Source organism: Canis lupus, chromosome 36, assembly GCF_003254725.2.
Source record: "Canis lupus dingo isolate Sandy chromosome 36, ASM325472v2, whole genome shotgun sequence".
Classification (NCBI taxonomy): Eukaryota; Metazoa; Chordata; class Mammalia; order Carnivora; family Canidae; genus Canis; species Canis lupus.
The window spans coordinates 3,801,777-3,829,725 of NC_064278.1; the positions used below are offsets into that span (position 1 = coordinate 3,801,777).

Below are 27,949 nucleotides of genomic sequence, written 5' to 3' on the forward strand. Positions count from 1 at the left end.
CCATGTATATGAGTTATTTCCAAACTTCCTCTTGTGATTGAGTTCCAGTTTCAGAGCATTGTGGTCTGAAAATACGCAGGAAATTATCCTAATCTTTTGGTACCAGTTGAGACCTAATTTGTGACCCAGGATGTGATCTATTCTGGAGAATGTTCCATGTGCACTCAAGAAGAAAGTGTATTCTGTTGCTTTAGGATGGAATGTTCTGAATACATCTGTGAAGTCCATCTGGTCCAATGTGTCATTCAAAGCTCTTGTTTCCTTGTTGATCTTTTACTTAGATGATCTGTCCATTGCAATAAGTGGGGTGTTAAAGTCCTCTACTATTATTGTATTATTATCAATGTGTTTCTTTAATTTTGTTATTGATTGACTTATATAATTGTTTGCTTCCATGTTAGAGGCATAAATATTTACAACTGTTAGAAATTCTTGTTGGATAGACACTTTAATTATGATATAGTGTCCTTCCTTATCTCTTATAGTCTTTAGTTTAAAATCTAATGTCTGATATAAGGTTTGCCACTCCAGCTTTCTTTTGATGTCCATTAGCATGATAAATGGTTTTCCACCTCCTCACTTATGTATAGAAACACTCACTTTACAGGTAATACAATGGCACTAATTTCATATCTCTCAATAGTTACTCAGAATGTAAATGGGCTAAGTGCTCCAATAAAAAGACACAGGGTAACAGGTTGGATAAAACAGTGAGACCCATTGATATGCTGTCAGCAAGAGTCTCATTTTAGGACCAAAGACACCTCTGTTTTTAAAGTGAGGGGGAGAAAACCATGTCTGATTCTTAGCAATGGACCTAGCCTTGCTCAATCTAGAACCTCTGTTAACAGAGATAGTGATCTAAAATGGTCATTCTTACAGAAGTGAGGCCAAGAATGGGGCCTCTCAGACTGTCCAGACAAACAGGAGGTTTTCTCCCTCCTAACAGTCTGTATTGGAGATCCCTCTTTATCTATTTCCAGAGCAACACAAATGTAATTCCATCCGAGCCCTTGCCTCTCTGTACTGTATCATCTGCTTCCTTGTCATTTTCCCCATGAACTGGAAGTCTTTGATGATAGGAACTATATTTTGTTTGATGTTATGGCCCAAGGCCCAACATAGTGCCTGATGGGTAATAAGATTCCTTAAATATTTGCTGAATTAAGAGAGAATGGGCAAAAAGAAAGATGTTTATATCTTCTTCCCCACTGTTCTTGTTGGTATGTTTTTATTAACCTTTTCCTTTGTTCCTTGTAAGAAAGAATAATTTTGCTAATTAAAGAAGCCTTTGGATTCAGAGTGTGGTGCCTATCCCCTGTATATGTCATAGCATATGGTATCAGGATGTCGGAAACCTATGAATTGGGAAAAAAAACAACTATGTAGAAGAGAAACCCAGTGGACACTAAATATTAAATGGCCCTGAGAAAGAAGCACCTCAAACAACAAAACTACTCCTTTGGTATAGGATCTCATAACAGGGACTCACAAACACATTTCTAGCTTGTGATCTTCACAAGTTGGATAAGATGTCAGTGCTTCAATTTCCTTAATTGTAAAATGAAGGAAGGGGAGAAAGAGGGAGAAAGAGAGAGAGAGAGAAGCAAACCACAAGAGATGAGAACAAACTGAGGGTTGATGGAGGAAGGAAGGTGAGGAATGGGCTACATGAGTAATGGACATTAAGAAGGACACTTGTGATGAGCACTGGGTGTTACACATATGTGATGAATCATTAAATTCTACACCTGAAACCAATTTACACTCTATATTAATTAACTAGAATTTAAGTAAAAAATTAAAATAACAAAATAAAAAATATCAACAAGCTGCATATTTAAAAGCTGTGCATTTTGCTATATGTTAATTAGACCTCAAACTTTTTTAGAAAAAAAAAATTGTCCTTGGTTATCAGAAAGCATTTGGTGGGTAAGAAAACATTTAAATTATATTTTATTGATGAAATAAGCAAATCTCATCACCTGTGATATCCCATATGCTCCTCCCACCTTCATTCATGATTCACACCTGATTAACAAGAAAGCTAAAGTTATAAGGGTCTGGAAATTTATCACACCTGATAAAATAAAATAGCGTCTGAATAATGATATTAATACAGTTTAGTTCTTGGTCTTCAAAAAATAATAATGTAGTTAACATTTATTGAGTGCTCACTGTGTGCTGAGGAATATAGGACTCAGCATGCATTAACTCATTTAATATTTACAATACCCTGAAATATAGGTACTATTTTTTCATATTATAGATTTTTTTAAAACCTGAGACATAGTACATTTTCTAAGTTATATTCAATCTAGGCAGATTGGCTCTAGCACTGAACCTTTTACCACTATACTATATAGTCTCTCAACAAAGATGGCCATTTTCACTGAAATCCACATTTACATAAGGACTATAACATCGTCTTTTTATTGAGAAACATGGGTTTGCTTCTTCCACACTCAGGTCTTCATTGGCCTCTGGTTTGTACCTCCTAAATACACAGTATTTGGCAGTTAAACTAAGGCACACACAGGACATGACACCAAAAACACTAGCAACAAAAGCAAAAATAGGCAAGTGGGACTATATCAAGCTAAAAACCTTCTGTACAGCAAAAGAAATAATCAGCAGAGTGAAAGGCAACTTACAGAATGGGGGGAAATATTTGCAAACCATATATTAGATAAGGAATTAATATCAAAGGACATAAGGCACTCCTAAAACTCAATAGCAAAAGAACAACAGCAACAACAAAATTAATAATCCAATCAAAAAATAGGCAAAGGATTTGAACAGATATTTCTCCAAAGGAGACATACATATGGCTAATGAGAATATGAAAAGATACTCAGCATTACTAATTAATGGGGAAACGCAAATAAAAACCACAATAAGATATCGCATCACAATAGGATGGCTATTATAAAAAAGAAGAAGAAGAAGAAGAAGAAGAAGAAGAAGAAGAAGAAGAAGAAGAAGAAGAAGAAGAAGAAGAAGAAAAGTATTGGTGATGATGTGGAGAAATTGAAATCCTTGCATCCTGTTGGTGGGAAAGCAAAGTAGTCCAGCCACTTCAGGAAACAGTGTGGAGATTTCTCAAGAAGTTAAAAATAGAACTATTATATGATTCAGCAATTCCATTTCTGCATATATATTCAAAAGAATTTGAATTCTGCACTTCCATGTTCATTGAACCATTATTCACAATATCTAAGCTATGGGAACAACTTAAATGTTTATTGATATAGGAGTGGATAAAGAAAATGTGGTCTACACATAGAGTGGAATACTATTCAGCCCTAAAAAGGAAGACAATGCTATCACACGCACCAGCCTGGATGAACCTGGAGGACATTGTGCTAAGTGAAGTAAGCCAGTCACCGAAAGACGCACAGTGCATGTTTATATGGGGTATCTAAAATAGTTAAACTCATAGAAACAGTAGAATGATAGTTGCCAATATCTGTGGGGAAAGGAAAAGGAAGAGATTCTGTACAAAGGGTATAAAGATTTAGTTATGCGAAATGAGTAAGTTCTAGAGATCTGCTGTACAACATAGTGTTTATAGATTACACCATTGTATTGTACTCTTAAAAATGTATTAAGAGAACGGATTTCATGTTCAGTATTCTTACTACAATAATAAAAAAAGAAAGGGAAGCCGTCATTACACAACATATAATTAGATTCATTCCATTTACTCAAAGCTTTATGTCTCGTCCTTCAATGTTCAATAATCTGCTAAACTACAGTAGACAAATTCTCTTTTTTTATCTCATTCTTCCTTTGTTTAACTACTTATCTATAAAGAAGCTCAGAATAAAAACAATAAAGAAGAAAAAAAGTTAAAGCCCACGGTGAATCAGGAGAAAGTATGAAACCAACAGTATTTAGTCAATCCTTAAAAGCCTGTCTCAAATGTCACTTCCTCTGCAAAGTTTTCCCCAAATCCCAAAGCCAGATGAATCTCTCCTTCCTCTCTGTTCTTAAAGTTCTGTGGCTTTGAGCTACATTAACATTTGCCATGGTAAAATATTACATTTCTAAGTCTAAGAGGAAATGAATCATAACCAGCCTTCTATCCCAGAACTTAGCATATATGGCATACAGTGGGTGCCCAATACATATTTGATTGCTGAAGAAATGAAAACACTTTTAGAAGTGCTTGGAAACTTTGTGTTATTTAGTATATAAAGTAGCATCCATAAGTTGATTGTATAGAAACTGAAATTGACAATACATTAAGATTAGGCAATGGTTAGTTATTAATTAGCAGTCTGCTGTAATAGCCCTTGCATTTGTTTGGTTATAAGCAGAAATTCTCTCTGAAAAACAAGTGATTTTTGAAGTCATTGACGTAATTTTTCCAATACATTCCTCCATAAGTTCTTGCAAACTCTACCTCCACCAATTATCTTGAGGAATCTGTTAATATATTTCTCATTTCAATATCTACAGTGCTTGACAGATTAAAGCATTTTATAATTCAGATTTCCTTTTGCATACAGCAATCCAAATATTTGTGGTTAGTTCTTTTTAAAAGCTTATTTTTTTTTAAATTCCAGTATAATTAACATACAGTGTCATATTAGTTTCAGGTGTAAAACTCAGTAATTCAACAATTCTGTATATTACTCCATGCCCATCATGACAAGGGTACTCTTAATCCCCTCTACCTATTGCACCCATCCTCCCACCCACTTCCTCTCTGGCAACCACCAGTCTTCCTTGTAAGAATCTGGGGTTTTCGTTTGTTCGTTTGTTTCTGTTTTTTCTTTGTTCATTTGTTTTGTTTCTTAAATTCCACATATGAGGGAAATCATATGGTATTTGTCTTTCACTAACTGACTTATTTCACTTAACATTTATACCCTGTAGGTCCATCCATGTTGTTGCAAATAGCAATATTTCATTCTCTTATGACTAGGATTCCATTGTATATATGCCACATTTTCTTTACCCACTCATGTATGGATGGACACTTGGGCTAACTCCATATCTTGTCTATTGTAAATAATGTTGCAATTTGAGTTCTGGATATTTCCTTAGACCATTCTACCAAATGCCTCTCAGAGAATTACTGAGGCTGTACGTCTGCTACCATTCTCAGCCCCTGGCTGATATTTGAACCAATTATAACCCTATTTCCTGCACCTTCTGAAACCTCAACACATTCTCAAGACAGTCATTACTAAATAACCGAATAAGCCTAAGCAGTATTTCTAATGACCAAGAGTCATTCTCCCATACCACTGGTCTGCTTTCCAAGCCATGTTTTCCCAATCATTGCCCCACTCACTGTTTCATACATACCCGAACCACCTAATGAATCTGAATCTGAAAACCTAAGCAGTTATCAAGATCTTCCTTGGTCCCAGGCTTTGAAGTTTCCCCACCCTTTGAGTTCTTGTACCTCTCAAGACCTTGGTCTCTAGCCTGAACTCTGAGCCACTTGCATTCTCTCTTCATGAGTATTTTTTCTTATGACATGGCATTCAGAATATTTGGTTCTTCAATTCAAGCTACCAAGGTCTTACACCCTGGACTTCAATAAGCACAATTTCTTGTGCTTGTGAATCTTTAGGAAAAAAAAAAAAAAAGAAAGAAAGAAAGAAAGAAAGAAAGAAAGAAAGAAAGAAAGAAAGAAAGAAAGAAAGAAAGAAAAAAAGCTCAGAAGATTCCCATGAAATGTGAACAAAAAGTTCAGGAAAGAATTCTCAAGTCTTGCTGAATATAGCTTTTTCATTACCACATTATCATTGTGGGTGCCAAATTGTTAATGGCCATCATATAGGCTGGGTCCCTAAGGAGTAACGTATTCTCAAGGGTGGGTTCTTTGTTGATGGGAAATATCTAAAAGGTATGATAATTCATATCTAAGACATATAATTTTCCTGATTGCAACTCTCCATTCTTTCACTCATGTCCAAGTACTGCAAATCCAACTTACTAAATACGACCTGAAATTCAAGAAACAGTCACATTTGCTTATTGGCATAAATTAATGTGAAATGAGTCTTTTCAGATCTGTAACTTCCTTGACTTTCTGTAACTTTCTTGACTCTTCCTTCGCAGGGCACCTTTTCCTTTCTTTTTAAAAAGATTTATTTACTTATTTACTTATTTACTTATTTATTTATTTATTTATTTATTTATTTATTTATTTATTTGTTTATTTATGAGAGAGACAGAGAGAGAGGCAGAGACACAGGCTGAGGGAGAAGCAGGCTCCCTGCAGGGAGCCCCATGTGGGACTCCATCCCAGAACTCTAGGATCACGCCCTGAGCCGAAGGCAGCCGCTCAACCACTAAACCACCCAGGCATCCCCCCGGGGCACCTTTTCACTGAGAAACTGTTCTTTCCTTATCCCGTGTGATAAAGACTGAAAGTGTCAAAATGGCCAAGTGGTCCTAAGGCACCAGACTCAAGCTCTGCTCCCCATGTTATTAAGCCTCAGCCGTCATCCTCTGTTCATCATGACTGGTCCACAAAGCAGTCACTAAGAGTCCTTCCCAGACATATCCTATATATGGGCACTAAGAATGAAGTTTCTCTAATGTGAAGTGGAAAGCTGTACTAGCCACAGAAGACCCAAGTTGATGACTATAATTCCCACAGAAAGAGATAAATTCCTAATGACATTCCTGATCCATTCTATCCCTGACTTTGTCAATCACATTGGTCAATAGAATTTTTTTTTTCTTAAAACAGTTTCAGTTGGGTTTGGGTTTTGGTCACCAGAAGAAATCTGACTAAAATATATACATATATGAAATGTGTATTATTTATAGGACCTATGATATGCTTAAAATTTGAGAAACTCAAACTATACATTGTAAATATGCTCATTGGAGCTGCCATTATATTCCAACTTGCTGTATCTAAACTACTCTCCTGAGTTCCTAGCACCCAAGACCTAAGTATAAGATAAGAAGGAAAAAGCAAGAACCATCTTAATTGATTCCTCCTCTGGCCTGGTGTCTCCACCTGCCTCCACTTGTCTTCCTACCTCAGTCATATTATTCCTAAAGCTACTAACATCCCTACCACTACATGGTATGTAGCCTCCTACTTTATATTTATATATAATGTTTTTCTCCTTGACTAAATTATAAGATTTTTAAGGAGAGAAAAACATTGTTTCACACTACTTTGAGTCCCCCAAAGCTCAGAGATGAAGGTCTGCCTCAAATTTGTTTTCTTGGGATTTTTTAAATTGCTACGCAAAGTATTAATTTTCCATAGAATATTGCTTTAGTTATTTATTGTGATTCTGGAAGTTTCATTAGAGGCAGCAACTGCAAAGTGATTACTAAAACAGATTCTGAGTGAAAAATAGTTGCTACTATTGATGTGGGCTCAAGCTTACAATTCTGTAGACTCAGCTTCTTCCAACTAAGCACACTCCCTAGTTAAATATTCTAGGCAATTGTCCATTTATTTACTTTTGTGCCAGGAAGCTAGAATAACTTTGCAGAATCAAACATTCTGATGAATGACTTACAGTTAACCTGAAATCTCTTCATGCTCCATTATCATTAAAACATTTTCTGAAATTTCTAAAGTTCCACCTTTTAAAGATAGAACATAATTTTTATCTAATAAAAATTACTACAGTGTCTTAAGGTTATCCTTTGGAACTGCAATTCTCTTTGTCATTTAGAAATAGAAAATGTAGACTGTGGGCTCACATCTCTATCAGAATGTTTATTTTGTTTTATCTAAATTCCTGATAGGTTTATTATGTTGGGATTTGTTTCACCTAGAAGTTGAGTGCAGAGAAAAACAATCAAATCAATTGAAGGATTTGCATATCTATCATACTCTGTTTGAATGGAGTTAAAATTCATGAATGAGGTCTTATTTTATGTACTGTATTAAGTGTACAATCTCTTATAACACCTCAGTAAGCCAGAGTTAACACATGAAACACAAATCTGTTATTATGCTACAAACACACTGTGGATGTAAATTTTTGAAGACACAAGAAACAGTAGAATTGCCTCTAGACTTAATGTGGTCAAAGTTTCTATTTGTTATGGTGGGAGGAAGAGTTAGACTTTCAGGAGTACATTTACTTTCCATGAGAAAGAGATTTGGAAAAGAATACCACAAAGAGAATGGAGAGGAGAGTCCACCCACAAATTTTGGAAGCTGGAAAATGGAAGGATGACATAGCAGACCCAAGAAGCTGTCTTAAGCTGGTAGTGAGGAGAGCAGAAAAGCAACTTAATTAACACTACAGAACCCCCAAAGACTCAGGAAGTACACACTAGGTACCTCTAGAGATGGTATGAAGGAGAGGTTGAAATCAGGCTGGTTGGTTCTAATTCTGTTTAAGAAACAGTTTACTTCCAAGATCCCCTCTCTCTTGGCAGAAGAGAAGAGTTTATTCTCTGGAGAAGGTAAAATAGAGTCTCACTGGGGGACTCTGGACTCAGCTGACAGTGGGTGTCCTAACCTGATTAAAAAACAGATGTGTAAAAGATTGCATATTAAATGTTGTGACTGGGACACCTGGGTGGCTCAGCGGTTGAGCATCTGCCTTCGGCTCGGGGCATGATCCTGAGTCTCAGCGATTGAGTCCCACATCGAGCTCCCTGTGAGGAGCCTGCTTCTGTGAGGATCCTGCTTCTCCCTCTGCATGTGTCTCTGCCCCTCTCTTTCTCTATGTTTCTCATGAATAAATAAATAAAATCTTTTTCTGTGTTTCTCATGAATAAATAAATAAAATCTTTTTAAAAATATTTAAAAAAAATAAATGTTGTGACTCTTAGCCTTTTGCTCCATTTGGATTCTGGAGCATTGGCAGCCTGTCATATACCCTCCAGGTCAAAGATTATAAGAGTTTTCTCCAAGGAATCTGACCAGCCAAAAAGAAAAGTCATCAAGATAATGATATTGGGGGACACGTGGGTGGCTCAGTGGTTGAGCGTCTGCCTTCAGCTCAGGATGTGATCTGGGGGCCTAGGGATGGAGTCCAGCATCAGGCTCCCTACAAGGAGCCTGCTTCTCCCTCTGCCTGTGTCTCTGTCTCTCTGTGTCTCTCATGAATAAATAAACAAAATCTTTTTTAAAAAAGACAATGACAAAAAAAAAAAAAAGACAATGACAGTGGAAGCTCTTTAATTAAATGGCTCACCCCATACACAGAGAGCTTTCAACTGATTTCTCAGATCTCCACTCTTACATATAATCAGCAAACACCTGGAAAACAACTCTAACATGAATGCAGAGGTCAAAACTAACAAGAAAAAAATAAAACATAGAGGAAACAAAGAATTCATTCTCATGAAGAAGAAAACTACACATGAGCTATAATTAATATCCAGAGAATTAAAAGACATATGCTGTAACCATTGATATTGAACAGGAACATGTATGTGTGTGCACACGTGTGTGTGTACATATATCCATACTTACATATATTCAGAAACAACAACAATAAAGGTTCTTTGGAAATTTAAATGACAGTAGAAATTAAAAAGCCCAAAGAATCAAAAGGTAGAGTAGAGAAAATTTCTCCAAAAATCAAGCAATATGACACAGTATGGAAATAGGAAGCAAACAAGATTTCAGGAAGAAACCAGATGGTCCAAAATCTGATTAACAGGTGTTCCAGAAAGGGAATACAAAACAGCCAAACAAACGAAAAGAGAGAGAAAGAGAGAGAAAAGAGATAATTATCAAAAAATAATTTTAAGAACTTTTCCAAAACTGAACAACCTAAGTTTCCATACTAAATGGGCTCATGAAAAACTCAGCATGATGAAAGCAAAAGGACATACACTGTATCAGACATCTCTTATGTAATACATCAAATCCTCCTGGTCTCCCTTGTCCCTTGTTTCAGTCACTGTTATAACAACCAGATCTGCCAGGCTCCCACAAGCTTCACATATGTCTCACCTCCAGCCAGCACTGCATGCCTCTTGACTCCTGCCCTGAGGCTTTTCCATTGGCACTAAAGAGTGAGATGCCCCAAAACTCTATTTGACATGCACACATGTACCTACCCTGAAGCTCAGAGCAAACCTTTCACCAGTAAGAAATGGAAACTAATGGATAAACTTCTTTCCTTTCCTTTACCTAAAATGGATGATCCTGAGATGCATTCAATCCAAGAGGACAGCTCCATGATATTAAGCCATTAGCAATTCATCTTCATATTGGCTCTATTTCTTTTCTCCTTCACTCTTCTTGTTTCTCACCGTGACTTCTGGACTTGTAGTACCAGTAAAATAATTGCAAATAAGCTTTTGCTTCAAGTTCACTTTCTGGGAAACCAATATAAAACATACTAAGATACATCATAATGAAATTTTTGAACTCTAGAAATAAAGAAAAATGTCCTAAAGGCTTTTGGAAAGAAAAAAAGTAGGTCACATGCAGAGGACCAAATATTACAACAACAATAAAAGAAAGCTTGAAGAGAGTGAGGCAAAACTTTCCAAGTTCTGAGAAAACGATGTTCCAATATTTGTATCTATAAACAGAGGCCAAAAAAGCCATTTGATAAAATTTAACATTCATTTATGAAAAAAATTTTAGCAAACAAGGAAAAGAGGAAATATTATTAATCAAATAAAAATGTTTATAAAAATAGGGGCACCTGGGTGGGTTAGTTGGTCAAGCATCTACCTTTGGCTCAGGTCATGATCCCGGTATCCTGAAATCAAGCCCCATGTTGGGCTTCCTGCTCTGTGGTGAGTCTGCTTCTCTCTCTAGCTCTACCCATGTTCATGCTTGCTCTCTCTCTCACTCTTTATCAAACAAATAAATAAAATCTTTAAAAATATATTTATAAAAATGTAATTTGCAAATTATCAACCAAAAATCAGGTAAAATAAAGGCAAACAACTTCACAAAAAGCAAACAAATAATAAAATAAAACAAGAATATCTCTCATGTATCTATTCACAGGTAATTACCAGAGGATTTGCTCCACCAAAAATCAGGGGGTAAACTAAGAAGAAAGAAACCCTGGGATACCAGAAACAGGGAACCTAATCTAAGAGACAGGAAAAGGTAACCCTAAGATGATCATAAAAAGAGATATCAGGAAGAAGGTTGCACACAGAGCTCAGATGATAACAAAACCAGCTTAGATCCTCTAGGTTCTAGAAACTCCTTCAATAAGATGGTAGAGATAGAATATCTCAAAGGTTCAAACATAATAAAAGGATAAATACTTAACTAGAGGAAATTTTGGAGATGAAAAAAGCAAGATAGTTATGAACTCCAGGAAAACTAACTTTATTTATTGTATGTAATAAATAAAAATAGCATATTATGTGGTCCAGCTAAAAATACATACTATAATATAATCAAATATTTACACAATCAAAATTATGGTGTGATGATATTGGGAAGATGGAGAATGGGAAAGTTTTATGTATGGAGTAAGGGTGGAGAATAAATAAAAAGCCAAATTTCTGTACTCTCTCATGGAAAGTCAATGTTTAAAATAAGACTAAGGAAATAGCAACCTAAGCAAAATGGAAGTTAACATGAACAATCAACAAGAGGATTGAAAGTAATTGCATTTGGGAGTGAGCAATGGGGTCATGAACAGGTAAGTGCCATTGTTTTGTTTGCTTTATAAAAACAAAGGAAAACTATTTGACTCTTTAAACTGTGCATGTACAAATGTGAGTAAAAATTAAAATTTGGACTTTTTATCCATAAGGAAGGAACAAAGTTTAGACTTACTGTCAGCCCACAATCAACTAGAAAACTGTACAAAATATATAAAACAATAATTCTCAGACTTTGAACAACAGGTAGCACAGGACTGTGATGGATAAGAGATGGGAAGTTAATAAGGAGAACTCTGTGAATGCCTAGGATCTATGCCTGGAAGTAATTTCCAAAAGTCAGTGCAAAAGAAGGAACCTATCAGTTTCATTGGGTAAAGGAGACAGACTTCGGAGTTCAAGGAGGCTGAGGAATTATTTGTGCAGAGAAGAGTAATGAAGAGAAAAAATAAAGTGCATCAGAAATAATCATGGAGTCCTTTTTAATGTTTGGCTAAATATCAATCTGCACAAGCATAAGGCTGTACAAAGAACAACTTCTAAGAGGAGAACAATTGCCAAAGAACTGCAAACAACTCCAGAGTTTACACGACTGGGAATATTTTGAATTAACAATAGAAATTGAAAAGAAAAAGATAGTGGACTTACAGATAATGCAATACAAATTCACCAAAATGAAGCATGAAGAGGATGAAAATTAAAGAAGGAGGAAGATCCTCAATGGCATGCGAAACAGTATCAAAAAATCTAACATAAAATACGTGGGACTGGAATCCCAAGAAGAGTTAAGAAACAAAATGGGGGAGGGGAGACTCTTGAAAATATCATGGCCAACAATTTTTCCAGAATTAAAAAGACTATAAATCAAGTGCCTGGATGGCTCAGTCAGTTAAGCTTCTGACTCTTGATTCACACTGAGGTCATGATCTCAGGGTCATGAAATTGAGCCCTGTGTCATCAGGCTCTGCACTGGGTGTAGAGTCTGCTTAAGATTCTCTCTCTCCCCCTCTGTTTCTCCCACTCCCCACTCACTTTCACTCTCTCTCTCTCTCTCAAAAAAAAAAAAGAAAAAAGAAAAGACTCTAAATCAAGACTGAAGAAGCTTAATGATCCTTATGCAGGACAAGAATAAGGAAAACCACAACACATCATAATCAGAGTGTTAAAAAAAGTAGTAGTAAAAATGAAAATATTACAGGCAGCCAGAGGGAAAAGAAAAGGCAATAATAAAAAGTGGAACAAAGAAAAAACTACAGCAAGTTTTTCATCAGAAACTATGAAAGCCAGAAGTCAATATAATAATATATTTAAGTTCTGGAAGAAAATTTCAATCTAAGCTTTTATACCCAGAAAAAAAAAACCTTTCAAAAATGAAAGCACTTACATATAAATAAAAGCTGTGTGAATGCATAGCCAACAGAACAAAAAATTGCACCAGATGACAACTTAAATAAATAGGACCAGAAATGGTAAATGAGTAGATAAATAGAAAATATATTATTTTCTCATTTCAAGAATATTTTAAATAGCTGTTGAAAATAATAGTGAAAATAATGTATTTGGAGTCTCATAATACATGTAGAAGTAAAATGTATGACAATGATGCCACAGATGAGAGAAGAAAGGAAATAGGTTATACAGTTGTGAAGTCATTCATTATATGTGAAGGCTTTTAAAAAAGATTAATTTATTTATTTTACAGAAAGAGAGAGAGCACACACATGAGCAGTGGGAGGGGCAGAGGGAGAGAGAGAATCCTTGAGCAGACTCCCCACTGAGCACAGAGCCCAACTTGTGCTTGATTCCAGTACTCTGAGATCATGATCTGAGCTGAAATCAAGAGCTCATTGCTCAACTGACCAAGCCACCCAGGCATCCCACATCATATGTGAAATTTTGCATAATTTGGAGATAGGCTGTATTAATTTTAAAATGTATATTGTAAAGCTTAGAAAACACTCTAAGTGGTAAAACAGAAATATACCTAATAAGTCATTAGTGAAAATAAAATGGAAGAACAAGAATAATAAATTATTCTTAAAAAAATAAGACAGGAAAAGAAATAAGCAAGGAATAGGACAGATAAAAAGCAAGTTGCAAGTTGTTAGATTTAACCTCAAATGTATCATTAAGTACACTAAATATAAGTATTTTAAACTCTACAATTATAAGTCAGAGATTGTTGGACAGGATAAAAATGCAAGATTCAACAATAAGCTATCTTCAGCAAATTTACCCTAAACATCAAGACATCACTAGGTTAAATGTCACTAAATTAGAAATCAATAATAAAAATTCCCAAATGTTTAAAAATTATACAATAAATTTATAAGTAACCTATGAACTTAAGAAGAAATTACAGAGAAATTAGAAAGTATTTTGAACTAAATGAGAATGAAAATACACATCAACATTTGTGAGATGTGGTGATACGTAGAGATGTGCTACCCAATAGGGTAGCAGCCACCAGTCACAGGTAGCTATTTACATTTCACTTTTAATTATTTAGAATTGACAAATAAAAATTCATTTCCTCAGTTATAGTAGCCATATTTTAAGCATTCAATAAGCTTTTGAGGCTAATATCCACCTTACTGAACAAATCATAGAACATTTCTGCCATCACAAAAAGATCTATTTGCCAGCATTGTCTTAGAGGAAATGATCAATCATTAGATAATTATTTTGGAGGATAAAATGTCCAAAAACAATTATCTAAATGTAGTCTTTAAGAAACTAGAAACAAAATAAAACTCCAGCAAATTTAACTCAAAGTAGAAAGAAGGAAATAATAAAGATTAAGAGTGGAAATCAATGAAATAGGAAACAAAGAAAAGTCAATGAAATCAAAAGCTGGTAATTTAAAATAATCAAGTAAATTGATAAACCCCTAGATAAACCAAACAAGTAAAAAAAGAGCAGACACAACTTACCAATATCAGAAATGAAAGGGGATTTTACTATAGATTATACAGACATTAAAAGAATAATAAGGGAATATTACGAACAATTTATGTCACTAGATTTGATAAACTGGTGGGGAAAAAATTCCTTGAGGGTCCCCTGGGTGTATCAGTTCATTAATCCTCTGACTCTTGATTTCAGCTCAGGTCATGATCTCAGGGTGGTGAGATCAAGCTCTGCATAGAGCTCTGTGCTGCGTATGGAGCTTGCTAAAGATTCTCTCTCTCCTTCTCCCTCTATCCTTCCCCTTCCCTCTCAAATAAATAAATAAATAATGAAATAATAAAATGTTTTTAAAAATCTGTTTAAACTTCCTTGAAAGACACAAATTATCAAAATAACTCAAGAAGAAATTTTTTAAAATGAATTCCAATTTAAAACCTCTCCAAACAGAAAATATTATTAAATTTAATCAAGCAATATCTAAACAGCAAATGTGGTATCTAAACACTGTAACTAAGTGGCATTATTGCACAAATTCATTTCAGAAATGCATAACATTTTAAATATCAATTGACATAAATACCCAATAACAGAATAAAAGAAACAAACATACAACCATGTCAAAAGATATAAAAACAAACATTTGATAAATGTTAATAACCATTCACAATAAAAATTCGGCAATCTAAAATAGAAAGTTTTTGAGCTAAATAAAAGGCAGCTGTAAACAACCTACAGCTAACTTTTTTTAAAGATTTTATTTATTTATTCATGAGAGACACAGAGAGAAAGGCAGACAGGCAGAGAGAGAGAAGCAGGCTCCCTGCAGGGAGCCCGATGTGGGACTCGATCCTGGGACCCCAGGATCACGCCCTGAGCCAAAGGCAGGTGCTCAACCACTGAGACACCCACGTGTCCCAACCTACAGCTAACTTAATGGCAAGAGATTGAATGCTTTCCCTCTAAGATCAGGAATAAGACAAAATATCATTCTAACTAGTTCTGTTCAATTATTGTGCTAGAGGCCCTAGCCAGTGCAGTAAGGCAAGAAAAATAAATAAAAGCATATGTATTAAAAAAGAAAAAGTAATGTTGTCTTTATTTCCAGATGATATTATTATCTATTTATACATACTAAGAAATGTAATTTTTAAAACTCCTGCAAGTAATAAATAAATTTAGCAATATGTCAACAAACATTAACACACAAGTCAATTATATTTCTATATTCCAGCAATAAACAATTAGCATGTGAAATTTAAAAAAAAATAGTGTAACTTCTAAAGCATTTAGTAGTAATTTTTTCAAGACATATGCATGATATCTACACTAAAACCCAAATTATATCACTAAGAAAAATTAATAGGATCCAGATAAATGAAAAGATATATCATGCTTAGATAGGAAGACTCAATATTTTTATGATGCCAATTTTTCCCAAATATATTCAATGTAATCCCAATGAAAATCACAGCAGGCATTTTTGTTTTTAGAAATTGGCAAGCAGATTCTAAAATTCATATGGAAATGCAATGGACCTAAAGTAGCCAAAAGACTATATTGGGGGAAAAAACCCACAAAGTTTGAAGGCTGATATGCACCTGATTTTAAGACTTACTATAAGACCAAAATAATCAAAGAGAGTTTGCTACTGGTGTATGGGTGAACATATAGATAATGAAACAGATAGAACACGTATATATGGTCAGATGATTTTTGACCAAGGTGCTAAAGTAATTCAGTGGAGAAAAAGAAAGACTTTTCGACAGATGGTACTAGAACTGGGATATCTATGGATAAAAATGAGACTTGTATCGCACATCACATGAAAAAATTAATTTGAAATGGACTATAGGCCTAAATGTGAAACCTAAAAGTGTACTACTTCTAAGGAAAAATATATGAGCATCTTTGTAATGTTGGAGTAGGCAAGGATTTCTTAGGACACAAAGAGCATGATAAAAGAAAAAGTAATGAATTAACCTTCATAAATATTTAAAACTTCTCTTTGAAAAATGAACTAAAGAAAATAATAAGGCAAACCACAAAGTGGGAGAAAATTCACATGTCTACAAAAGGTAGACATCACCCCCCCCCAAAAAAAATGCCAAACTTATACATGTTTAAGAAAACAAACAAAATGGACAAAACATTTTAACAAAACCCTTAGGGAAAAAAAATACACAAAAGGTCCTTAAAGTATGAGACAATGCTTAACATCATTAGTCATCAAGGAAATGCAAATTAAACCACAATGAAATACTTTCACTTCACACCTACTAGGATAGCTAAAATAAAAGACTGACAATGCCGAGTGTTGGAAAGAATGTGGGCAACTGAAACTTGCATACTTTTTAGAGGGAATACAATGTGATATTGGCATGTTCTTATGAAGTTAAACATAAACTTAACATTTGACTGAACAATTCACTGCAGAAGAAATGAAGACGTTTATCCACACAAAGACTTGTACATAAATGTTCATAGCAGATCTATTCATAATAGCCAAAATTTGGAAACAATCAGATGTCTAACATCTGGTAAAAGTATAAAGAAATTATAATACATTCATACTATAAAATAGTGCATAGCAATAAAAAAAGAGCAACTTATTGGTGCACACAACAACACGGACAATCTCAGAAATAATATTTTGAGAGAAAATAAGGCAGAGAGAAAATAATACATTCAGTAGGATTACATTCACATGAAACTTTAGAAAAATCAAATCCAATCTATGGGGATAGAGAACAGATCAATAGTTATTTATGCTTGGATTGCAGGTGAGGATTGACTAGGAAGAGGTACAAAGCAATCTTTTGTGGTGATAGAAATGCTATCTTGAATGTGGTGTAGATTCAAATGTATATACATTTTTCAAAACTAATCACTCAGCACAGTTAAAATGTCTGTATTTTATTGCATGTGATTTATACCTCAACAACATTGATTAAAGGACTAAAAATTTCAAAACGGTGACAAGTGGAGAGACAGAAAAGGAAGAGGGAAAGGAACTTGGGAAGTAAGAGGAAAATTATGGCCAAGTTAGAAAAAGAAAATTGAAGAAAACAAGAGATTAAAATGGAGGGAGTTTCAAATTAGCTCTTACAGGACTCACGGCTATGGGCTTGGTACTTTACTATTTCCTTGAATTCTCACAAAATTCTGTAAGGTATAGATGATCACCTTCGTTTTTTGTTTTTTGTTTTTTGTGGGTTTTTTTTGATATGGAAATTGAGACCCTGAGAACTCATATGCTTTTCCAAATTTTCGTGTTCTGTCAATGCTCCCAAACTCTTCCTATCACATTACTAACATCCTTGGGAAATCAATTTTCATAGGGTCAGCTCTCCAGCTGCCGAGTTGGTTTGCGTGCAGAGTATTTATTAGGGATCAAGTCCTGTGGGAGGCAGAAAGAAGTAGGATTAGGCAAAAAGCGAAGTCAAACTAGAGTGCGGGGCCCCACAATGCCTCCACCACTGCTGGGCGGGGGATGGGGACCAGAGTGTCATGCAAGTCACCCGCCTTTCACTGAAGTGATTTCAAGACAAGAAAGGACGGGAGAAGGAAGGATATCCAGTAACTATAGTACAAAACCAGTTGCTAGTACATAAAACATATGTGCACCATACATGTTTTAACTTCATTTAGAACTCATAACAACCCTTTGAGGTAGATGCCGTTTTCTAATCTGTACTTGATATCATGGAAACTGAGGCAGATATCAATATAACTTCTGGCCTAGGCCACATAGCCACTAACTGCAAATGCTAGCACAGGATCCCACAGTCTGACTCCAGACTCTGTTTACCCAGCCTCAAAAAGACAGCTAGCCCTTGTGAGTGGCATCCTGTAGATATACTTGATCCAGTGCCACCTGGAGTCATATAGCTCCTCCTCAAAAAAAGCTACCCACTGAAGTCTCCAGGTTGCTCTTCCATTTAAAACAAGAACCTTCTGTTGGATACTCTTTCTCCTCAGGCAACTGGTTCTGATACACTTGGCCTTGAAGCCTTCTACAGTAGCTCAAAGCTATGAGGGAAAAAAGTTTTAGTTAAAGCAAAGAGCCACCTTGAGGGAAACTAGAGTGAATTTCCTTTGAATTTGAAATAAAGGGTTTTTGGGTGCTAATACCCTGCCTCCACGAAGCCCAGATTGGTCTGTAACACAATCTGACTCTTGAATACTTAAAAATAGAGATAATTGAACACCCCACGCTGTAATGTGGGGCCTTGAAATTCAGTGCTGAATTCGGTGGTGGGAGTGCTGATTTGCATTAACTTAGTCATGCCCACCTCATCAACTTAGATAACTGATGTTAGGTCCCCAGAGTTTCCTAGGAACCTAAGTGTTCCTAGGAACACATTAGACTAGGAATCAGACTAGGATTTTATTCCAAGTTCTGTATTTAACTAGTTCACTAACATTAGACAATTCACCCAGTTTCTCTGGGCTTCAGGTTCCTTCACCCATAGACTTTGGAGCTTGGATTGTAAGGTCCCTTAGTAGCTAATTCTGCAACTCCAAATAAACAAAAAATTTAACGTATCAGGTTATAATAGGTGCCATAAGGATAAATGAAGCAGGGAAAGGGGAGCCGAGAATGGTGGCATAAAGTACTATTTTAGAAACAGCAACTAGGAAAGATTCTTTGTTAAGATGAATTTTGAACAGAGACAGAGGTAAAGAAGGAGCTAGTTAGCTATAAAGAGGAAGAGTGTTCCAAGCAGAGGGAACAGAACAAACAAAGATCTTGAGATGAGAATATGCTTGGCATATTTATGGAACAGCAGAGAAACCAATGTGCCTGGAGTCAGCAAGGGAAAGAGTAGAATCTGGGATTAGACCTTAGAGGGAGCAGGTTATAAGGTTTTGGAGCTAAAGTAAAGACTTTGACTTTGACTCTGAATGGGATGGGAAGTCCTTGGAGCATAATATTAAGATGATGTAAAAAAAAATTAAGATGATGTGACTTAAGTTTTAGAAGGATCACTCTGGCTGCTCTGTGGACATAGACTAAGTTAAGAGGGCAGGGGTGGAAAGAGAGAAAACAGTTGGGGATCTATAATGATAATCCAGGGAAAAAGTGACGGTTGGTTGGTTGACAGTGGTAGTGAACTGGCAAGAAGTGGTCAGATTCTGAATACATTTCTAAGCTAGAGACTGCATGATGCGTAGTTGAATTGGATGAAGGGGGTTAGAGAAAGAGAAAGAGACAAGGATGACTCCAAGGCCCTGACCTGAACCACGGGTTGAATGAAGTTGCCATTCACTGAACAAGAAGAGGCCACTAGAGTAGTTTAAGCTGACAAGGAGGGGCCAGTATGATCACGTTCGTTGGTCCAAAGGAGCATTCTGTGTGTCATGTAGAGAACAGGTTGGAGGTAGGTGTCAGGTGTCTAGTCAGGAAACTAAGCAGGTAGTCTAGACAAGAGACCCATTAGTGGACCATCCACAAACTCTTTTTTCCTATTTTAACAGCTTCACTTAATACTTATATGTTTATATGGAGGAATATTAGAATAAATAAAACACACCAACCCTGTGACTTCAGGAAATCGCTTAGGAAACAGGGTAATATGGTACCTTAAATTTGATGTAAGAAATATATTTAGTAAATAATGAGATAGTTGGGACTCAGAAATGCAGGCAAATTTGTGATCATGATATGTAGATACTACAGTTTGAAGAAGATACTCTATCACACTGCCTGTTTAAAGCCTTATTGATTAAGTGAGATCCTTTGAGCGAATCCTACCTTGAGATATACACTCAGTCCACGAGCTAAATTATCCCACAATGCTCTGGGAAATTTCCTTTACTTGAACTGCAGCTGTGTCAGTCTGATGTGACCTAGCCACTGAGTATGGCGATGGGACCAGGCAGGAACAGACACTGTCTTCTGGAGTGCCGACTTAGGACAGTGACAGCCAACTAGCTTCTGTGAATGGATTGAATGATAGCCCGTAAGCTCAGGACCTGGGGGTGGTCATCATTTGTTCTGTGATATGGAGAAACAGGGGAAGCTGGCTGCAGTAAGAAGCAGAAGGAAGCAGATACAGGGAGAGGTGCCAGGATAAGACAGACAACTGACAGATTTTCAGCCTCTAGTTCTGGTTCCTTCCCGAGGCCCAGCGGCCTTTCTGCATTGGATCTGAAGGCAGTCTTCTACAGTGACAATTAACACAACTTTTTAATTTAGCTCTCTCAATAGTTTTTCTTACTTGCTAAAAAAGGGTCACACCTAATGGTTATTTTCACACTTAAGAAACAGTGTATTAAAAGCTGTATTTTTGTTTATGACTACCTGTGGGACTTTTAAATTTTCTATATCCAAACATCACTCCAACAAAAGAAAGTTCTAAGTTGTCTAGTTGGGGGCTAGAGGATTCATATGGCTCTAGACTTGTAGAAGCAGTAAAAAGAGGGGTTCTAATGGATGAAGGGAAGCCAACACCGGTTGAGAGAAAAATTAACAGAAGACACAACAATAGTCCCATTTAGGAAGAAGAAAGAATGAGAGAGCCCTAGAAAGACATCAGTGCTGAAGAATTACTTCAAGTGAGAAATTTGATCAAAGTATGTTGTAAAATTAATTTAAAAATCAGAAAACTTCACATAACCATCACTATTTGAATTCCTGCATTGTATGAAAGCATGGGACATCACATCAAATTGGGGAGACTGTTTTCACAGGAAGCAGTGTTTTGATGTTTTTACTTAAAAAAAAAACTATAAGCATAGGGTATTAGATTCCTTCACCTCATCCCTGATGCCACCTATTCCCCTTATCCATGGTGGTTTTCTCTCCTCTACCCTACAAATCTCAGAGGGAAAAAAATGTGTAACTGACAGAAATATTATAAGAGCCCACCAGAGTATAGGAAACTGCCCACAGGTTGCGAAAGGTAAAACACCGTGATCTGTTTCTAGACTGTAGGTAAAACAGTTTATTTTCTTTTGTTTGTTTAATAAGATGAAACAATAGAAATTAGAGAACAATATTAAACAGAATATTCCAGCATTCTCTTACTCAGGTGCTCCTCTCCTAATGCTCCTCTTCTTCTCCTCCTCCTCCTCCTCCTCCTCCTCCTCCTCCTCCTCCTCCTCCTCCTCCTCCTTCTTCTTCTTCTTCTTCTTCTTCTTCTTCTTCTTCTTCTTCTTCTTCTTCTTCTTCTTCTTCTTCTTTCTTCTTCTTCTTCTTCTTCTTCTTCTTCTTCTTCTTCTTCTTCTTCTTCTTCTTCTTCTTCTTCTTCTTCTTCCTCCTCCTCCTCCTCTTCTTCTTCTTTTCCTCCTCCTAGTAGAAATGGTAGTAGAGTAATAGTAGAAAGACTAGTAGTAATAGGGGTCGCAGTAGTAGCAGCAACTACACCACCCTACAAGTTCACCACATTACACTTCAAGTACCACTACACGTACAACTACACCAATAAAACTGTTCCCATCATGTATTGTGTCTTTATTTTGTGTGAAGCACTTTATATGAAGAATTTCTAATGTTTCTAATGTTTACAACCATCCTACAAGATGGGTGCTAACTTATTTTACATACAACTCAATTAAATTAATCAACTTTCTTGATATCACAATCAGTGTGATACTGATTTATAATAAGAAATATGTATTTGGTCTTTCCTGGAACAGTGCTTCTAAAATCCTTGGAATTTCCTATAATAAGAGCAATACAGGTGGCTTTTGGAAAGCATGTAAGGACAGAGATTATTGACAGAAAAGCCAACCATGTGACTAAAGGGTTAGAACTCTCAGTCCCTGTCTCAGAACTGCCACCCTCACACATACACCTCCAGGGAGGTGAGAGGGGCCTGGAAAATTTGATCACTAATGACCAATAATTTGGTCAGTTGTGCCTATGTAATGAAAGTCTCCATAAAAACTCAGAAGTATGGATTCAGAGAGCTTCTGGGTTAGAGAAGACATGGAGATGCAGAAAGAATGGCAGCTCAGATGAGGTGTGGAAGCTCTGCACCTTTGCCCATACCTTGCCCTATGCTTCTATTCCTCTGGATGTTCTGTTTTATATTATTTTATAATAAACAAGTAATCTAGGAAGTAAAATGTTTCTCTGTCCTGTGAGCCGCTCTAGCAAATTAATCAACCCAAAGAGGGGTTTGTTGGAACCACCTATCTATGGTCGGTGGGTCAGAAGCACAGGTGGTGACCTGGACTTGGGATTGGATCTGCAGGAAGTGGAGGGCACTTATAGGATGGAGCCCTTAACCTGTGGGATCTGATGCTATCTCCAGGCAGTCAGTGTCAAAAATGAGTTGAATTATAGGACACCCAGCTCTTGTTGGAGAGTTAGGTTGGTGGTGGAGAAAAATCTCACACATCAGAATCTAATTGATGAATACATATTATAGTTAGTAATTAGTAAATACAAGATCATTGGAAACTTTATACCATGCTACTTTAGGTAACATCTACTGTCCAACTAAAATTTTCCACCTTGTGGCCCATTCACTTAGGATAAACTTGCCCTTTGGGTAATAAACAAACCAATTAGGTTTATTTGGTAGAATGTTACAAACTAATTGTTAAGTTATTATTTTTCCCCTAAATAATGTTTTAATAAGATTTTTCATGCCTTAATTTCCAAAAGTGATCAATGAAAGGAATTTTAGTCATTACTATGGCATTGTGTTTGCATCTGTAACACTTCTAAAGTCATGCCAAGTTTGTGGTCATATACACTACTGGCATCAGAATTACTCAGTTGATAGATGGAACATGGAATCTAGAGGTGGGGTCCGCAGATATTTTTTTTCTGCAAAGGACCATATTTTTTTATGAAGGGAGGAGCTTTTTTTTTTTTTTTTTTTTTTTGGCTTTGTGGGCCATACAGTCCCTGTCAAAATTTTTCTGTCATAACTAATCAATTTCTGTTTTAAGGCAATGGTAACCACACACAAGAGTATAAAATTGGGAGTAGCTATATTCCAATGAAATTTTATAGACATATTTGGCCTGAAGTCCGTAATTTGCCCCCCCCTTATCTAAGTTTGGCCTCATACCAGCTCTGTTGCCATGATGCGGATGGGGGGATCACTTAAACATTATTAACCCTGCTTTCTTCATCCATAAATATGAGGATATTGCTACTATTTCAACTAACTTGAAAATATGAAAAGGAAGAACCAAATTAGATAATTGACATAAAATCACCTTATAAACTGCCTAATAACAGATTGTTTAATAACTAATTCACAAACATTGAGGCTTACCCAACTAATATTGGGCTTCCTGACAAACTACCACCTTTTGTTTTCTTCCATCTCTCCTTCCAGTTCCCTACCTATTTATTGCTGTTCACAGTTCCTCTTACACACACGCACACACACACTCTCACACACATACATACACACACATACCACATGCCTAGAACTATATTCCTACCTGTTCCGACTGTACCCTAGAGCCCCTTTTTCCCACCCATACCCCCAGGCTTGATTTTTGCATGCTCCCTTTCAGCCCATGACTGAGCCAACATGCTTTCTCAAATGAATGATTTATGGATAAATGGCTTGTTCCGAGATGCCCTTAGAGCATCTCACAAGAAAAGTCTAGAAATTCAAGTGGAGTGTGTGATTCTTTGTAGAGTACATTAAATTACTTCTGAGAAACTCACTTATTGCCCAAAACAGCAACCCAGCTCTAGGAAACTAGAAGTTCAGGCTTGGAGGATGCCTGTGAAGCTCCTTGCACACAGAGTTGCATTTGCCGAGTAGAAGCCACTGGCAGTGTGCAAAGGCAGGTGGGCTAGGTGTGCTGAGTCTGGACCCGGCATACCACCTGCCAGTTGCCGAAATGAACAAATTAAAAGAAAGAGTGGATTCATGGCAGCGTTATGCTGGTCAACTGGGAAAGCAAGCAAGCAAGCCAGCCCTGTTTGTAGCATTTAATCAACTTCTATGATGTAAATACTCCCACCACAGATGGTATCGAGCTACCAGTGATTTAAGAACCAGCTCCACAAAATTGCCGAATATTTCACCGTTACTTGTTCCTGGCAGCTCTGGTACATCCCTGACTCCATGACTTAACTATTGAGCAGTTTAGATAAAACAGTTTAGCTCTAATAGTCCCTAGAGGAATGAAAGCTCCCCCCCCCCCCAATTTTCTGACCCAGACCAGATTAGTTCAGAGGCAAAGAATTTTCTCCATATCTTGATCTCAAGACAATGTATAGATAATAAGCTCTTCCTCTAAATGAAACAGCGTAACTAATTAATAAGCTATTTCATTTACACAGACACACACACCCCTTAGTATTCTCTTCATGAACTAATGGCTATTTTCTCCCCTAATTATGTACACCATATGTTCCTTTGTAGGTGTTAGGATAATTTTTGACAGAAATGTCACTTGTTGCTATTTAACGTACAGTCCTCAGATAAGCAGCACCACCTTACCTGTAAGTATATTAGAAAGCAGAATTTCAGATTGCACTCCTAATGAATCAAAATTTGCATTTTAACCAGATTTGTTTATGCAAAGTTTGGAAAATGCTGCTCCCTGCCCCATTCAATTTACACCCAGGGGATAGATAAAAACCTTGATGAAATTTGCTATTTATCATGCCACAAAAACAAATACTCAGTCTTGCCCTTTTGCAGTGATGATTTGAAAGATTCTGTATGAACATTTTTTCACTCAGATATAAATATATTCCAAAATTAGTCTTATTTAAAACATGAAAGCAAACTGCCCTTTGCAGAATCATAACAGTGTACTCTTAGGTAACTACCAAAAATAAGGCAAATTAAAAAGATGTTCTTGTCTTGGTTCCAACCTTCCTCTTCAGCCTTATGTCTGTCATTAAATGACAGCTCTGATAGAAGAATAGAGCCCCTCCCCCAAGATGGCCCCATTCTAATCCCCAAAACCTGTGAGTATGTAACTTCAAATGGCAGAAGATACTTTACAGATGGAATTAATTGAGAATTTTGAGATGCGGAGAATCTCCAGGTGTGCCTGATGGAATCACAAGCTTCTTAAAAGAGAGAGACAGAGCCAGGAGAGTCAGAGATGTGACCATAGAAGCAGCCGAAGGAGCGTTGCAGAACCGCAGACCAAGAACTTGTCCTGGAAGCTGAAAAATGGTAAAGCAATTCCTTCCTACAACCTCCAAAAGGAACGTGCTCCTGCCAACACCTCGATTTCAGCGCAGTGAAACTCAGTTTAGACTTCTGATCTCCAGAACTATAAGGTACCAAATTTGTGTTGTTTCAAGTCCTAGATTGGTGACAATTTGTTACAGAAGCAATAGGAAACTAGCGCAAATGCCGTTCTCCCCTTAGACTGTGAGAATTTCAAGGGCATGACTATATCCTCTCTGTATTTTGACTGACTACAGAGCCTAACCAGAAGGTTGTTTGGAGAAGAAATGAGTGAATGAGCTAGTAACTCATTCTCCTACGTTACAGCTAAGTCTCCTCTCATGCTTTCCCTACCTAAAGCGTGTCAGTGGTTTTCCATTATCCTTAAGCCCTTGACAGGACTACAAGGGCTGCATGCCAGACCTCTGCCCTTTGGCCTAGCCTTGCCTCCAGCACTTCCAGCTCTGTCAGCTTTTTTCATGTTTGAATCTCTCGCCTCCCTTTCCAGCTCCTCTGTATTTGGTTAACTTCCATTTCTTCCTTCAGATCTCTCTCAGGCATTACTTCCTGTGGGGAGCTCATCCTTCTTTGCTTAACAGATTTCTTTTATAGCACTTTCTTTTATAGCACTCACTTGCATTTGTAAATATAAAAAGTTCTCCTTCCAACACTAGCTTCTAGCTCTAGGAGAGCAGAGGCCATGTCCACTGTGTATTCCAGTACCTGGCATAAGGTGGGGACCCAGTAGCTTTTGTGTTGAATGAAAAATATTTGTTGAATAAAAAGTATAAAGAACATGTATAAAAGAGAAAATGCCTTAGTGATTTGAGCCTCTAACTCATAAAGAATTATGTGTTAGAAAAACAATTTTAAAAAAAGAATTTTGCAAGTCTCTGTAGTACACAGTATTGTTTTTACATTTTAGTAACTGACCCCAATTTAGAATCCTCTTCACTGAGCTACTGCACATATTTAATGAGACTTAATATATGTCTGTTAAGGGGCTGCTAAATGACTCTCCAAATCGGTTAAGGTCCTTTAATCAACATTTCCTTCTAGAGTTGGTCCATGGAGTCAGTAATATGCTAGAATCTATATCTTCCAAATTTTGTGTTCAGTCATTTTACTTTGGTAGCTTGAAATCTGCCTTGGTGACAGCCTTTATTTACCCCACAGAAATGAGCAAGTGCTTTAAATTGAGGCTCTCTTGATCTTTCCCCTTCTTCTCTCTGTCCACCCCCCACCATCGCCAGTTGTCAAATGTGTGCCTACACACCACTTACCCGGAGTCTTTTCTTTCAGAAGCTTATCATGGTGCCGAGCATGACATATGATGTCTTGAGGCGTTACAGGGAAATTCTACTGCAAGGACACCAACTCTTAGTTAACCATCAGGTCTCTTCGGTCACACTGCATTCTGTCAAGGAACTCCAACCTTCCCACAGTCAACATCAGCTGTGTTTATGTGGCCTTAGGTTCCCCTTAATGGTAAGTGTTTTTCAAATTAAAATACAACACTTTTCCTTGATGAAACTAGGTATCAGAGCTGAGGTCCGGAGGAAGAAAGATGATCAATCCCAAAGACTTACTTTACTTTTACAATTTGTGTATTTCCATCATTTAATATTATAATCTAATAGATGCATGAATATGGGCTCAAGGGATTTAGAACATATAATAAAAACTGTGCTTAAGTATCCCAACCTATATCTCTGAGGCCTCTGGTTTTGATCAAGCAAAAAGCAAATAATTGGCCTACCCCATAAAGGTCTTGCACACTCACAGGGATCTAGATGGGACCCCTGTATGAGCAACCAACTGTGTATAGCTTTAAGTAGCTACCTTCTCTTAAGGTGAAAAGATTCATGTAAGTGGTTTCCAAGGCTTTAGTTTACTAAAGATTCTGATGTCATTTAGTAAATGTTTAATAGGGTGATAAAGTACACAGTCTCTTAACAGCCTGTCAGTGTTCTACACATAGTGGGGTTTTACTAGATGATGGAGAGTGATTTTTAACCAATGTCTTATGTTTCTCTTAGTATCCATTAATATGATAACTACAGTTTTTTTTCTTTGTGTTTTACCATTCCTACCTGGGTTGAAAAATTTACTCTTCTAGCCAAGATATTTTGAATGCTGCTTTAACTCTTAGCAATGGTTAGACACAGAAAAGAGAATTTCATTGTTAATGAATTAAGCGCATGGAGGGAACATTGCACTAGTATGAAGTTAATCAATAGATAAAGGTATAAAGATATGTTTTATGTTTATAGAAGAAACCAAATAGATAAAATTAAAATCAAAAACATTTGTTAATAGTCTCACTTACACTTGAGTTAATTCCACCACTTAAAAAATGGACTGCCAGATGTTTCTAAGTA

General features: G+C 36.5%; 1 long non-coding RNA gene across 1 annotated transcript in view; it reads left to right on the top strand.

Annotated features, from left to right (window-relative positions):
- Positions 1 to 27,949, top strand: part of LOC112674725 (uncharacterized) — a 116,436-nt gene that overhangs the window by 15,750 nt on the left and 72,737 nt on the right. Inside the window, exon 2 of the long non-coding RNA XR_003145540.3 lies at positions 26,871 to 27,056. This is a non-coding gene — a long non-coding RNA (uncharacterized LOC112674725). The remainder of the gene's footprint in view (positions 1 to 26,870; positions 27,057 to 27,949) is intronic.